Genomic DNA, 14,682 nt, shown 5'->3' on the forward strand with positions numbered 1-14,682 from the left:
TGCAGGCATTAATCGGACCATTGTCACCATGCCTGTGTCCTTTATGGCTACAGACAATAACAGGGCAAATTCCTGGATGGTGGGACAGAAATATTCTGCATGCTGATGTTTGTCCTGTCAATCAAGCCTTGGTTAGATGCTTAATTAGGTCTTATTAAGGAGAGAAGCCACATTTTTAACCATGCCAGCAGCGTTGGCCTTTGGTCGGTTTCTAAATTGACTGACATGAATTTATACAGATATCCATGGTGTCTAGAGGATGAATCCTCATGACTTTGGTGACACTCTGACTTTTCCTTTAGCACTACTGTGACATTGACATGTATGGTTTAATGCAAATGTATCAGTGACTAGTGGAAGCATCTGAACTTATTAACTTTCTATCTAATTCATTTTATTTGTCCAGTAGTTTATGAAAGAATTCCCCAAAACTATTAAAAATGTATACCACTATATACCATGCTAAGCAGCTCAGCTAAAGTGACCATTGATAGTATTATACCTGCTAAACTTAAACATGTTAGCATTGTCTTATTGAGAATGATAGCATGCTGACAATATTAATATTTATATTATATTATATTATATTATATTATATTATATTATATTATATTATATTATATTATATTATATTATATTAGTGATGTCGTCTGAACTTACCAGACTGTTCAACTTGTTCTAATTCTTGCCTTTACCCACTTAGTCATTAAACCCACATCGCTGATGATTGTTGATGTATAAGTTCGTTATATTAAAGATACCAATGGCCATTCCTACTATACTGAAAATATATTGTGTAATACGATATAGTCTAAAATAGTGCAATATTACTTTAAGGTCATATCGTCTGGCCCGATGAAAGGTCCAGGGATGCTTTAAGTTAAATGCTGAGCACTATAAATCTGCAAACCTTGTAACGCTAAAGTGGCACAGGCATATTACCACCATATATAATCATCATATAAAACAGGGGGGCACGTTAAGTCATTGCACAACCATATATCAGTGGAATTGGCCATTAAAGGTCGTCAAAGAATATGTAACAAAAATCGACAGTAACTTTGTATTTAGAGTGATAGAATCCGTGACAAGGCTGACAGCGACTTATTTCACTAGTTGACCACAGGAAGAAAAGCTCATACAGTAACTACATGAAAGGCATCACTTGTTCCAAAATCTGCAATTTCCTTCCAAGAATATTTGTATCAGAGCCCTGCTGCTAAACTCTCACAGGGTTTCATTAAAGGGATATTAAATCACAGTGATTCAGAATTAAAGGCCAGCACATGATTTAACAAATTACATTTTGCACATACCTGCCCAAGCAACCTTTCTAACATTGGATAAAAATTGTAGTCTCATCGTATTCCTATACTTCTGTTTAATGTGTAATTTAGAAAATGGTGTGCTGTTATCTAGTGCTCTTTGTGTTTTAAGATGCACACTAATGATGGAGCTTAACTGAATTGCATGTAACCTAAGGCATAAACAGCACAAATAATGAAGTTAATGTTAAGAAAATATTTCATTTTCATTCCCCAGGTAGTACCAAGAATGGAAACAATCCATTGCTGGTTCGGAAATACAAAAAAGTTTAATCAATAAACATTCAGAACAAGTTTAGTCTGGATAAACATGAATCCAAGGTTCCTTCTTCAGAAAATGAGAAGTTCTTTGTGAAGTGAATGAGGTTGTGTATCGTTTTGAGTGTGAGGGAAAAAATGATTTGAATTTGATCAGTGAATTTTGAATGTCTTTTGTTTCAACAAACAACAAATGTTATCCTCAGTATTTAGGGGCAGCTGTCAGAGTGGAACATTTTTATTTGTCCTGTGTGTCTTTGGAGGTGAATGTGAGGGTCAGTGCTAAGGTGGACTTTAAATCCCAGACTACTTCAATGTATAATATGACCCTTCTCCAAGCACAGATTCTCCTCGTTGCCTTATAAAACCTCTCCCCATGCTGCCTACAACTCTCACATACAAATGGGAAGGATGAAAGAAGGATGGATTTTGACTGCTTAGTCTCTGTTTGCTGAATTGCTCCTTTCCAAAGACAATCCAGCTTAAACCCATTGTACTGTACTTTCATAAGGCCCATGATATTTATTTTTTTTAATATTCATAGCACAAACAGCAGAGTGTTTGCTTGCTCTTGTTTTCATACTGAATGAAGTTTGTTGCAGCCGAAGCAGTATTTATAAACGAGGCTAACTCTGTAGGTGTAGCTTGTGTGAGGGAAGGTGAAAGTGGCAGTCTTTGCTTTGCAGACCAATGCTGCTTTAAGATTACTGCTAGAAGAAGATTGCTGGCGTGAACATCTTTGTTTTTTTGGATGCACTTTGCTTCTAAAATTCATATAAGATATTCCATTTAGGATAAGCAGCAGTTTTCCGTGGGAAATCTCAGGAGTAGAGTCAGCGTCTTGTAATTGGAAGGTTGCTGGTTCGATTCCACCGGTCTGCATGTCGAAGTGTCCTTGTCCTTTGATTATATAGTATGATACAATTTCAGCTTTATTAAGAATTACCTGTAGCCTTAATGTGAGCAAAGTGAGGCTGAATGAACATGCTGAATTCATTTTCTTCCCCAAAAGATTTGCAATGCTTTTTATATATATACTGTATGTGTGTATATATATATATATATATATATATATATATATATATATATATATATATATATATATATATATATATAATAAAATGCATTGTTAACATCCATTTTTGTATTGTTTCTCTTCTGTTGAGTGAAATAGCAGAAAACCAACAGCAGAACTGTTTTTTTGGTCCAACTAATGGGGACAGACTGGTACAAACATTGCTCCATAGTGTTGTGGAATTTTGGCTCACGACAACACTCAGAGACACCGATGACTTACATTGAGAAAATGTCCAAATTATATCTTACAAGGTTAGGGTTAGGGTGGTTAGGTGATTCATCAGTTTAATAACATAGCAAAGGGGGGGGTGATGCAGCATCTCTCCCCTGTAGCCAGAGGACTAAGAGGTGAAATAGTTCAGACTTAGTCTGTAAACATAGAGAGATCGAAGGCCTCCTTACGAGGTTTACGCAAACAGTTAGCTTTGTCTTGGCTTAGTTCATCAGACATCTGTTCTGTGGACATATCCACAGTAGATTTGATTATCTAGGTTGCAGAGACAATGAGACGGTGGCTCTGTCATTATCTAGACTTTAACATCTGTACAAGACACGTATGACTTACTGTTGCGTGGAGACGGAGTGACCTTGGAGAATCATGAAATTCCCCCACACATAGCACAACAAGTGGTAAGAGACTCAACGGGGGGGGGGGGGGGATTAAAAACTGAGATTCAAGTCAAGTTTTCATGCCTAAAACGATTTATGTTGGTCTCTCCCTATGTCAGCTAACATAAAAAGTAAATCATGGCAACAGTGTAAACAGAAGAGAACAGCTCAGTCAGAGATAAAAAAAATCAAGTACACTGAAAGCATTACGTGCAAATAAAACCAAGTGATAAGCCACCATGTCACTGACATTGAACCCACAGAAGGTGTACAAGCCAATCCCCTACTATTTATCACAGGCCGGAGGAATCGACCGAGTCCAGAGATATGAGGAGCAAAGCTACAAGTGACATGAAGATTTTATCAGCAGAGCCGAGGACAGGAGGCGCGTCGCCTCAACAAATCCCTTTTCCCCGTTCTCAGGGATGAAGCGATATTCATTTCTCACTTCACAAGCTGAAGTTTACACTTGAACTTGATGCACTGGTTTTCTCATTGAGTGCTGCATTGCTGATAATGCAGATCTTATATTTGGTGCATTGATTTCTCTCCCAGTGGGTTCACCATTATTAGTAGCCAGCACACAGACAACAAATTGGATTTACGTCCTGGACTGGAAGACTGCACTGCCGATGTGTCCCGCATGATGAGACAGCTCACGCTTCACTGGTGTACATGGGATGTGGTGGCATCATATACAGTATTTCCACATCTAAAACTATGTTTGTGTGTGTGTGTGACTGTGTGTCTGTGTGTCTGTGTGTGTGTGTGTGTGTGTGTGTGTGTGTGTGTGTGTGGGGGGGGGGGGGGGTTGTATATCCACCAGGCAATATCTATCCCATATTTTATTCCATAAATCCAAGTCTAGTTCAGCTAGAATTCAATCTAGAATCCCCACATAGACACACCCATATGAATACACACAGAGATAATGCAGGCAGCATCTTTGATTCCAGGCATGATCCATACATTATTACCCCCATACAAACCCAATGATTGATTACCAACTATTTACCATGGAGTTACATTAAAACGTTGACAGTCTCAATGGAGACAATGAGCCATTTTTCGATCTGATTTCTCATAAAGCCCTTTTTATCTCCGATTAGGGTCGCCAGTTTTCCTCCTTTGTACTAGAAAGGGGTCTTGGGCAAAGAACAGCCATATCAGGAGGCATTTTCTCTTCCTCACCGTCGACAGAGCACATTCAACATTCATGTGGTGACCCATTTTATTAATGGAGAGGCCTTTTTCGACATGTCGTCCCCCCCGCCTTTGTCGTCTACAGCCGCCTTCATAATGGGCCCTCCTGTCAGGGTTTCATGACTAATCTCCTCATTGACCTCTCCTTCACTTGCAGCCCCCATAACCACACTGATGATTTGATAACTGGTAGAGATTGGGGGAGATGTTGGCAACACTTGCATAATGAGTGCCATCTGGAAAAACATTAAACATTATGCTCAGAAAAAAGCTTCAACATGGTTCCATAATTTAGTGCAACATATTAAGGTTTGTAAGCACAAAAATGTTCTTATATTAGTTTAAAATTTTAATTTGAGTATTATTATTTTTACACCGGTATATTAACTCTGATTTAATTGAATTCATCACACACACAACGTACACACGTACCATTGAGAGAAATGGGAGCTTCTAAAGAGCCAATGTTTCTTAAATATCCAGTGTACTATTTAGGTTGACAGGGTGGCAGAAATTACATCTGTCACACTGATTTATTTGTTATTATCCAACACCGGGTTGCATGAGGAAATCAAAGTTTGTGCTTCCTTCATGTCATGCAAACATACAACATATAAACAGTTGTTTAGGCTGCATTAGGTTGACTGTAAACAGCTGCAATAAGATGGTGATGATAATATGGCTGGCAGCTTCACATTCAAAGATTGGTGAACCATGGCCATCAACTTTGACTGTTTTTCATTCAACAGGAGATAAGAGCCAGAAATTTCCTTTGGGGATTGGTGGAAACCAAAAAAAAACAAGAAACAGAACTTTATGAAGAGTTTATATTGGAACCTTCCCCTAACCAGATGACTATAAGACTGCTGTGTAGAGACTCAAAAAGATGACAGAGTTCTTAGCTGCAGTATGATCACATAAGAGTACGTAATACTCCTATTAAAAAATGTTATATCGATAATAACCAACACATTAATATCGCAATATGGCCAAATGAAATATCCAAGTCGCAGGAGATGCCACTTCACGATGAAGGAAAAAAACAAAAAACAACCACCATTATAAATGAAGCACTGTCACGAAGATGCCATGTTCTCTAGAAGCAAAGGAGCATTCTACTTTGTTAAAGACCCAAGCTAAAGTCACAACATGATCATTTTCTGTATTCTCCGGAAAATATGAAATGCAGAATCCATTCCCATCAAAATTGAGACTCATGAAACTCCCAAAATAATCTTAAAATAATCTTTGCATATGGTCTTAAAAAGCCTTAATACTTGTGTCTCAAACAGAATTTGATCATGAATCATTGTTATGAAAATAACATTGACCTACGCGAAGGAAAGTGCCGATGAGTTTAGAAAGACAAAAAAGAGTTGGCCATCCCCTCATCAGTCAGACAACCCACTGAGCTAGCCATATCGGCATGGGCGACATGAGAAGAGCGCCTCGTCAGTGAAGAAAACACCATATGGCAGCATTTCCCTCTCATAAGCTGAAGCAGATACAGCATTTCTAACAGAAGGAGAAGTGTTGACAGCGTCATCGTACTGTTTCTGTTTGTCTAATTCACGTCTTGTACACACACACACACACACAGTGACAGTGCCGATGTGGTAACCTCCCCAAGCGAGATATTTGATTCTGATCTGGAGACGACAGGGAGTGATGAATAAAAACTGCTTGATAATGGGATCATTGAGTCATGAAAAGCGATTCTGAGCGAGTTATCTTTTGCGGAGGACAATGAATGCAGGCACTCATTATGTATGGCCATCCGACGGTGCTTTAGCCTTCAAGCAGAACAGGAGCGTACAATAGAGCCGCAACTGACAAAAGAGGGGGAGAATAACAATCAAGCAAAGGAAACGTGCTGTATTGAATTTTACAGACCTTCGCTACTTTCGCAAGGTAATGTAACTTACTGGAGCGCGATAGATCAGTGGCCATGTGGGCTGATGACGAGGATGACGGTGATTAGAGGGTCTGGACAAAAGTCAATAGGTCCGACTTACAAAGCTGTCCACAAATAATTTTCTAGTGTTCACACAAACTACACTCATAGACTTCTGAAATTCCTAGGTACATTTACATTTACGGTACATTTGTGTTTTTTTTCTGTTTTTTTCTTTGCCACCAGCACAAGAACTCTGTACTCTACAAATAGAGATGATTAATAACACAGGAAAAAGGTGGCCATAAATAACATCAGGAAATTGGGTTTTAAATCATATCATTTTTAGAGATTGTAACTTGATGATGTGTATTGTGCACACTAAAAGGAATTGAGCGTCAGAAAGATTTCTGAAGATTTCTGTTATTCTGGAAATTCAGTCATACATGCTTCTCAAAACTGAACAGAAAAGGTCGATTCTGATTAAGAAAAAGGCCTTCCTTGAATTACAAACCATGAGTGTGGAAGGTAATTGTACATTTCTGAAGGATTTTTTTAGACATCATGTTTGTGTCCCTGACACAGATCAGTCGGCCGTGGCTTTGCTCGTCTTTGGGCTTGTTTTGTGGTGCTGAACTGTCTTTTACTTTGCCGCGATATTTATAGTGTCTGTCACTCATGTACTTTTATTGCAGTGTAGTAGCAACTGGAGCAAAGATGTGGAGAATGGCAATAGTCTCTAATCTTTTCATCCCGTCGCTCTGTTTTTCTCAAATGTATGACCAAAATTTAACACCTGCTTTTCCCAGATGCTGAATTGGAAATACATTCCCCCTGCTGCGACAGTCACTCTGCGGTGATAAATCAATTTCAGGCACCATGTATACAAAAATCCCATCTCTTCATATTTTGCTACTGTAATTAATTAATGCAAACATGCTAGTTTTAGCAGTGCAGCTTTCCTGTCATTTGGCCTGCTGAAAAGTTTGGTGTGGCCTCGTACTGAATATATTATGCTGTGTATACTCATTAGAGCCTCGTCTGTGGACCCCTTGAAACAAGATGGTTCATCTCAAGGGGCTTTTCCACCAATTAAATGAATTAGAACCAATTTTAAAAAAGCCGCATTTTTCACTATTTTAGTATAAATATGCTGTTCTGTGCTGTGGTGAACAGACCGCTTCCATTAAATGCGCTTACCAGTAGTGCGTGTCTTTTAAAGTTGATAACGGTACCTGATTTTGCTCTTTTCCCCCCTCTCTCTCTAAAAAAAGTTTCTTCCTCTAATCTAATTGCTCAGTAGAATAACTATGCCTCCAAATGTTACAGGCTTTCCGAAATGCTTGATCATAAATACACTTCACCTGCTGCAGTTGCCAATCTGCAACAAGAAAGCATTTTCAGTTACCGGTCGTATTAATTTTTATTGTCCCATATTTTTTGCAGTCTTATTTTCTTGTTGGAAGGTGACCCAGTATATATTACAATTTGCACAAACATCTTATTTTCAGTGGTGCCAATTTTCTGTCGTTTTGCTGGCATATAAATTCGGCATGGTCCCGCATTAAGACACATTCTTCCTGATTTATTAGAGAATAACAATTGCCAAAAAGGCTGGCTTGAAATGCTGTTAGGGGAGGCATAAATACATATATGGGCCAGATATAAACACACACAAACCTAGTTGTCCTCTCTCTATCTAAATCTTCATCTGTCTTCTCCTTTCTCTTTCTCACACACACACACACACACACACACACACACACACACCTGCATGCTCACCTTCAAGCAATTCTTTACGTCTCATGCCGCTCCCATTAATCACCAGGAGGCCATGCAGCCCCTCATTTAATTTAGAGGAAACATTGCCCCCTCTGGTGTGTCAGGGGCTCACGTTTCAAGAGTTTCAAGACACCAGCGTGCAGCGTTTCCTCCAGAGCTATTGATGACCCTCGCTCGGGGTTGAAGAGTTAACCCTTCTGCTGGCTGGAAGACTGCCAGCATTTTCTGTAATTACACCTGCTCCTTGGGTCCTACCCTGGTTTCACATTCTGGCCCCTGGTGGGCGTAGCCACTGAAGACGTCTCCTCAAGGCTTTGGGATTATGTAACAAGGAGGAGGGTTGCCAAAGTTTAATGGCTGGTGACATTTGCAAGAAGCAACAAGATAACATAAAACAGTTGAGAAGTGATGGCTTTTTATTACATCCCATGTTTTCTGCTATTTTACTCTATAGGATTTAAATTTGAATTAAATCGGTGATACTGTGTACAAAACAGATATTTGTGCAAAAAACAGTAGGTTATTAATGAGATAATGTATGGCTGTGAATGTTTCATGCTGCCACGTTCCACATAAACTCTCTTTTTCTATTCACACACGCTTTCTCTCTCTCTCACACACACAAAGAGGTCAAGTGCAGTCTAACCTCACACAGCTTGCGGACTGGCCACCGACCCAAACCAATCAATGCTGCGGGATCTTCGGGGAGTTACTTCCGTTAAGGGCTCCAATCAGTGGTGTCGCTTATGAAATGACAGGATCGCTTAATGTCACCTCTCCAACCTGGCCTCGCCTTGAATCTGTGTGACACCGCCCTCCCCTCCCCCCCGATGGAGCTCTCTCACTCCTCCGCAGTGCACTTTCTGTCGCCGGGTCCGCGGCCAATAGTCTTTAGCTGAGAGCAGTATCAGTGAGGCCCAGCATGTCGATTCTATTGAGCTGGCTTGGCATGTCACAGGCGGTAAAGACCTCTTGATTGACTCCTGCTTGGATAGCATGTCCAACTCCATACATTAGTAATGCTGAGGATTCGATAGATGGATGGCCTGGACGGATTGATGCAGGCAGCGGGCACATTTACCTGCACGCCTCAGTTTAACCCGCACTGCAAAATAGGAATCGCTGTTGTGTTGGTGTTTTGTGGCCAGGTTTCGCAGTAGAGCAGCTAAGATTATTGTAATTATTGTGCTGTCATTTTAGTTTAGAAAGATCGCGTTATATATTTTTTTGGATTTATAATGATAATATTTTGAGAGGAACGTACATAGAAGCAATCATCATCTCAACAAAACAATCATTAAAATAAGCGCTGCAGTTTTTGAGCTAGCTGCCAAGGTCACCAGCTGGGTCACCACTGTGTGTGCCACTCCAAAGCTTAATTGGCTACTTAAGCATATCACTTTTCTAATATGTTCTGCTGTAAATATATTGCCAGGCAATGCAGTCAAGCAGTAATGACTATAGACTCTGTGGAGGCTTAACTCCCCTGCATGAGGTAATTTGTTCACATATCTTACATCTTTGCAATATAATGAAAACTGTTGTTTGCCAATGCTGCTCCTTCTGTCCACAAACCAGCTCTGTTGGGTTTTTTTTTTTTTTTTTTTTTTTAAGTTTTTCTCTCTTTTGTGTCTCTTTCTGCTCACCAATTGTGCAGATAAATGAATATGAATGAAGGTGAAAGGTTTGAACCTTCACCCAGGCTGAAATATGTATCCCATATTTTAGTAAGTTTTTATATCATCATACTACAAGTAGGGTCTCAAAAATGGGGAAAAGCACTAAAATGGAAAGACATCTTAAGGAGAACAATTTAGCATTTAAACATATTCTAGTAGTTACCCAAAATCAAATTAGGATTCTGAAAATGAGCATAAAATGTATACTTTAAAATAAGCAGAATTATCTACAAACAGAACTGGAACATTTCGCTTTTTCATTTTTTAAAACAATTAAAAATATGTAGCTTCAAAGTGCATGGCTGAAAACAAATTCATCTTGTCTGGTTACAAAGTAAGATGCAACAATTTTCCTCTCAGTTTGCAGGAAAATTTACTTGAATTTAACAAATGCTGGTGCCATTATCTGGAAATTTTGTTGGATTTATCCTCGGTTTGGCAGATACAAACAGTTCTGTTCTTCATATTTGAAGAGATGAAAGGAAAGACGCTCGAAATAAAAAAATTCTGACTCGTGTGAAGACAAATTTGTTCAACCTATGTGTGTGACTTCTCTCATCCAAGTTCTATAGTTATATCTGGCTTCTGAGGTAGCTAGAACTATGCTGTATCTACTGAATAGGCCTATAATGTCTCCTTGTGCAGTGGCTCCATAGAATAATGACCTCATGCCAACAAATTGAACCAGAAATTGACATTTAAGAGAGAAATAATACAGAGAATCTGCCGTGATTTCTCCTACAGCCTCCACTTTACTGCTCTTACTGCCCACTTTTCTTGCGAGAGGGGAAGGAGGGATGGCGAAGAAGTATATAATTAGGAGAAGGTTGGAGGCTGAGGTCCATCCCAGGAGCACACGTTCCGAGATCTCACTCCTTCCACTTCCCACAATGCACCGCAGGCCGGGGGGGGTGGGGGGAGAGGGAGAGGAGGCAATTAGCAGGTAACACGTTAGCAGGCTGATAAAAGCCAGTGCAGACGGCAGCTGCAAGCTACATGTCAGTGGAGAAGAGCCCAGTGGTGTATTTCCATACAGGGTGTGCGTGTGTTTATGTGTGTGTGTTTGGGGAGATCAGGTGGTACAAATATATTGTATAGTAAATCTTAATCTGTGTGTGTGTGTGTGTGTGTTGTGCAATTATCCATCCTACATACACACATACACATACACACACACACACACACACACACACCTCGAGGCCCTTTTTAGCAGCCACTCTTGTGTTTCTATTTCATTTTCATCACACATAATTAAGCCGGAGCATTTTCCAAACCACCCGCCCCTCCGCCACTTCCACCACCCCGCTGCCCGCCCCCTTACAGCCCCCTGTGTGTTGTCGCTCATTTACAGCAGACACCGAGTGCCGACACGGGCGGAAAAAAAAAAAAACATTTATTAACCACGTTTGACCCAATTGGCTTGCATATGAAAACACCTGGGCGTCAGATTGAAATTTAATTGCTTCACTTAGTTAACCCACTTAAGGACCATGTTGAGTTTAGTCTGCCCAATTTGTTGGGATCAGCAGCTTTGTGCGGGGGGCGGGGGTTGTTGTAGGCTTGGATTATGGATAATTACTATTAATTACTGGCTGATACTTTTGGCTTTGATGCCACAGCAAGCAAAACGGAGCAGTGTCGGGGAACTGAACTTGGCTGAGCGGCGCTATGTAGATAAAGGCTGAGGCGATAAAAAGGAAAAGGGCACTTTGTCTGAGGAACGGGGGGGGGGGGGGCGGGGGGGGGGGCGGGGCGGGGGGGTGTTTGCTTTGTTTTTACTTGCTGTTTGCCGGCATCATCAGTGGGGAAGGTGCAATATGGCGTCCGCACCCACAGTGTCAATCAGAATCCCATTACTGAAGAGGTCATAGGCGCACTGCTCCAGGTAAGCTAAGTCTCGATGGGCTGCTCCGCTCACATTTCCACCTGGATAAAGAAAAATAATATATGTGCACCCAACTATATCTCCTGTCCCCCACACTTCAAGGAGAACTTTAAACTCATGTCAGATATAAGAATATGTTTGCTGCTTTCTCTCAGACAACACGGTATCAAAACTGCACTTTTTTTTCTCTTTTTTTTTTGAAACAATTTGAGCTCATAGCCTCCTGGGTAATTTTGTGAATACATAGCGGGACCTTTAGCTCACAGGCGGTCGCTGGCACACTCTATAATGCCTCGAGCAATATCACTTTGAGGGAACCACACACAAAAACAAAGATGCCTTAGCTCCATGAATATTTATTAATAGGGGAGAGTAGAGTGGAGTTTAAAATGACAGGCTAATAGGTGGATGGAGAAGACAGATACAAAGAATGATTCAAAGATGGATGTAAAGTCATGAAGAAAGCTTTCAAAGTAAAGCAGGCCCGATAGGAAACTAAGACACAGCACTGTACGCAGGGGAAACCCTGGAGGCAAGTTTCTAACAAAATACTATTAAATACACGTTTACTTGGCTCCTTTTCTGAAGGTGTTGTTGCTGGTGCAGTGGTGAGATGGCCTCCCCTGGTATCCACATTCAGGCGCCACTGCTGATTGGCAGGCCAACAGCACTGGTGGGTAAGGGACCCTCAGGGCCTCGCTGGCAGTCTCCGTCATTATTATGCCGACGGCGCTATCATTTCTGGATGCTGATTAAAATGTTGGTGAGGTTAAAAGAAGCTGAAGGTTAAACCACAAAGGGCTCCATGTGAAGTTGTTTCACACCACAAGCCCCCACCCACTCCTCTCTCTCTCTCTCACACACACACACACACACACACACACACACACACCTAATCACACTAACAAGGCAGACCTCTGTAACAGAATGAAAAAAGAGCATTGAACAGGGCTGTGGAGGACTCCATTCTGATCTCGGCTTGATTTTAGCCACTAATGGACTCTGACTGACCTCGAAGTACTATAAAACCTACTATGTCTCAGTGTCAACTAGATATTACAGTGATAGGTGTTGGGGATTCATCCAGTTTTACAAAAAAAAAGTGTCAGTCAGTATATCATAGCAGAAAAAGCTTCAGCTTTTTTTTTTCCTGTGTCATCCCATCTGATGAATTAAAAGCTGTAATGATATTTTTGTTGGGTTAGAGATAGACCTTTCAGGTGAAGTAGATTGCATTTTTCTCAAACGCCCCAGAATTCCTTATCAAATCCATCTCGGGGCAACTTTCAACGCAAGAAACCATTAAAAACTAAAAACTCAAAGATTATTTTATATGTTATATGATATATGTAACCTCTGACAGTCATCAACTACAGAAACCTGTACCATCCTAACATCTCAGCTCTATAGGCCCCCCACCTGAAAGCACAGTTTCCCCTCAGAGTTGCTGTAGGGCAGGAGTTGTGGCGGTTTGTTGGCGTTTATTAAACTGCAGTCAGGCGAACCCGCGATGCTCGGCTACAATGATGGCCGCAGTGTTTCATTTCTGTTTGCTGCTATAATTGTGTTTCACCCCACCGTGCTGTTGTTATTGGCTTTCCTTGGCTTAGCTTCCATAGTATAGCTTAGCTTCCATAGTATAGCTACCCAGCTATAGTTTCCTGCTTCTGAGCTCGGACACAGCTTTGTTGGACACACTTTCAGACCCAGCAAGGTAATGTGTACAATACCTTGGATGCTTGGATGCCAGTGGCTAACATTAGCAAGCCAGCAAGTGGACACCGCACAAATGAAATCTACAGCCTTCACTTGCATCAGAGGCATACGAAGCTGAAGTGTTTTGCTTTCAAATACGTAAGGACAGACAATAGTTGATAGCCTCCATGTTTTGTAAATCCAGGTATTTTATCAACGTGGAAATGGATTTAAAAAAACAGCAGCCCTTGACATTGAGTCAAAGAGCAGATAAGTTGAGTACCAGGGTCAGGGAGTGGTAAGTGATTTAAGCCTGTGTTTTTGCTGGGGAAATTATTCAATTTGTTCAAGGATCAAGCTAAGCCGTGGCGAGGCAGAACGGGCAGGGTGAAAGAGGCCAGCTGTCACAGGAGTTTCTCACTAAGACGTGAGTGAACACAACTGTGGGGCTATCTGTGTCATCTCCATCCTCAACACCTTTCCCTCCACCTCTCACTCTGTGCCTCGGGATCGAATGGAAAGATGGCTCTCACCTGGGTCCTAGTCCAAAAAAAAAAGATTAAAAATAGCTGAATGAAAGGGCACTTTCAAAGGAGAGAGATAGTGCCAAATCATCTGCCTCTCAGCATTTCCTCCTAAAATATACAAACAAAGCCAAGGCACCATTAATCTACGATGAGTCATGCCTGTTGGAAGTCCGACTTCCAGTCTTTTTTCAAAGTTGCAGCCAGCGCTTGTTGGCGCTGGGACTGGATCGTGACTCGTCGTCCGCTTTGGAAACAGTCAGGTTATCTCTGAAAATCAAGCATCCTCGTGTTGATGATTTGGAGGCACGCTGTATCACATTTCAGCGTTAGATGTCAAGCAGTGAGTGATTCTACCTTGGTTCTTGTCTGAACTCGCTAGCGGTAACAAAAATAAATAGTCAGGGGGTGGACAAATTACGGGAAACAAGGATCAGAACTTTGATATGATTTGATCAAAATGACAATGGCAGAGAGCTACTGCACAAACAAGACAATGCATGTTGATTTCTTTAGAGAAAGGAACATTTTATCTTCGGTTTGTGGGCTGAATGTACTGTTAAATCTTGCGCTGCATCGCCACAAAGCTTCCTCACACCCTCGCAGACGCGTGTTGTTCTCTATAACTTCTTCAAAAAAGCGCTCAAGCAATTCAAAGTTCTCTATATTCCTCCGAGTGCTTTATGCTGCATGAGGATCATAAATTAATTTAACAGGTAGATATCCCCTCAATGCTCATCTAGCCGCAGCA

At 41.0% G+C, this 14,682-nt stretch overlaps 1 protein-coding gene across 10 annotated transcripts in view; it reads left to right on the forward strand.

Annotated features, from left to right (window-relative positions):
• ntng1a (netrin g1a) overlaps positions 1-14,682 on the forward strand; it is a 270,500-nt gene that overhangs the window by 220,946 nt on the left and 34,872 nt on the right. The window lies entirely within an intron of this gene.

The sequence above is a fragment of the Acanthopagrus latus genome, chromosome 19, assembly GCF_904848185.1.
Source record: "Acanthopagrus latus isolate v.2019 chromosome 19, fAcaLat1.1, whole genome shotgun sequence".
Lineage (NCBI taxonomy): Eukaryota > Metazoa > Chordata > Actinopteri > Spariformes > Sparidae > Acanthopagrus > Acanthopagrus latus.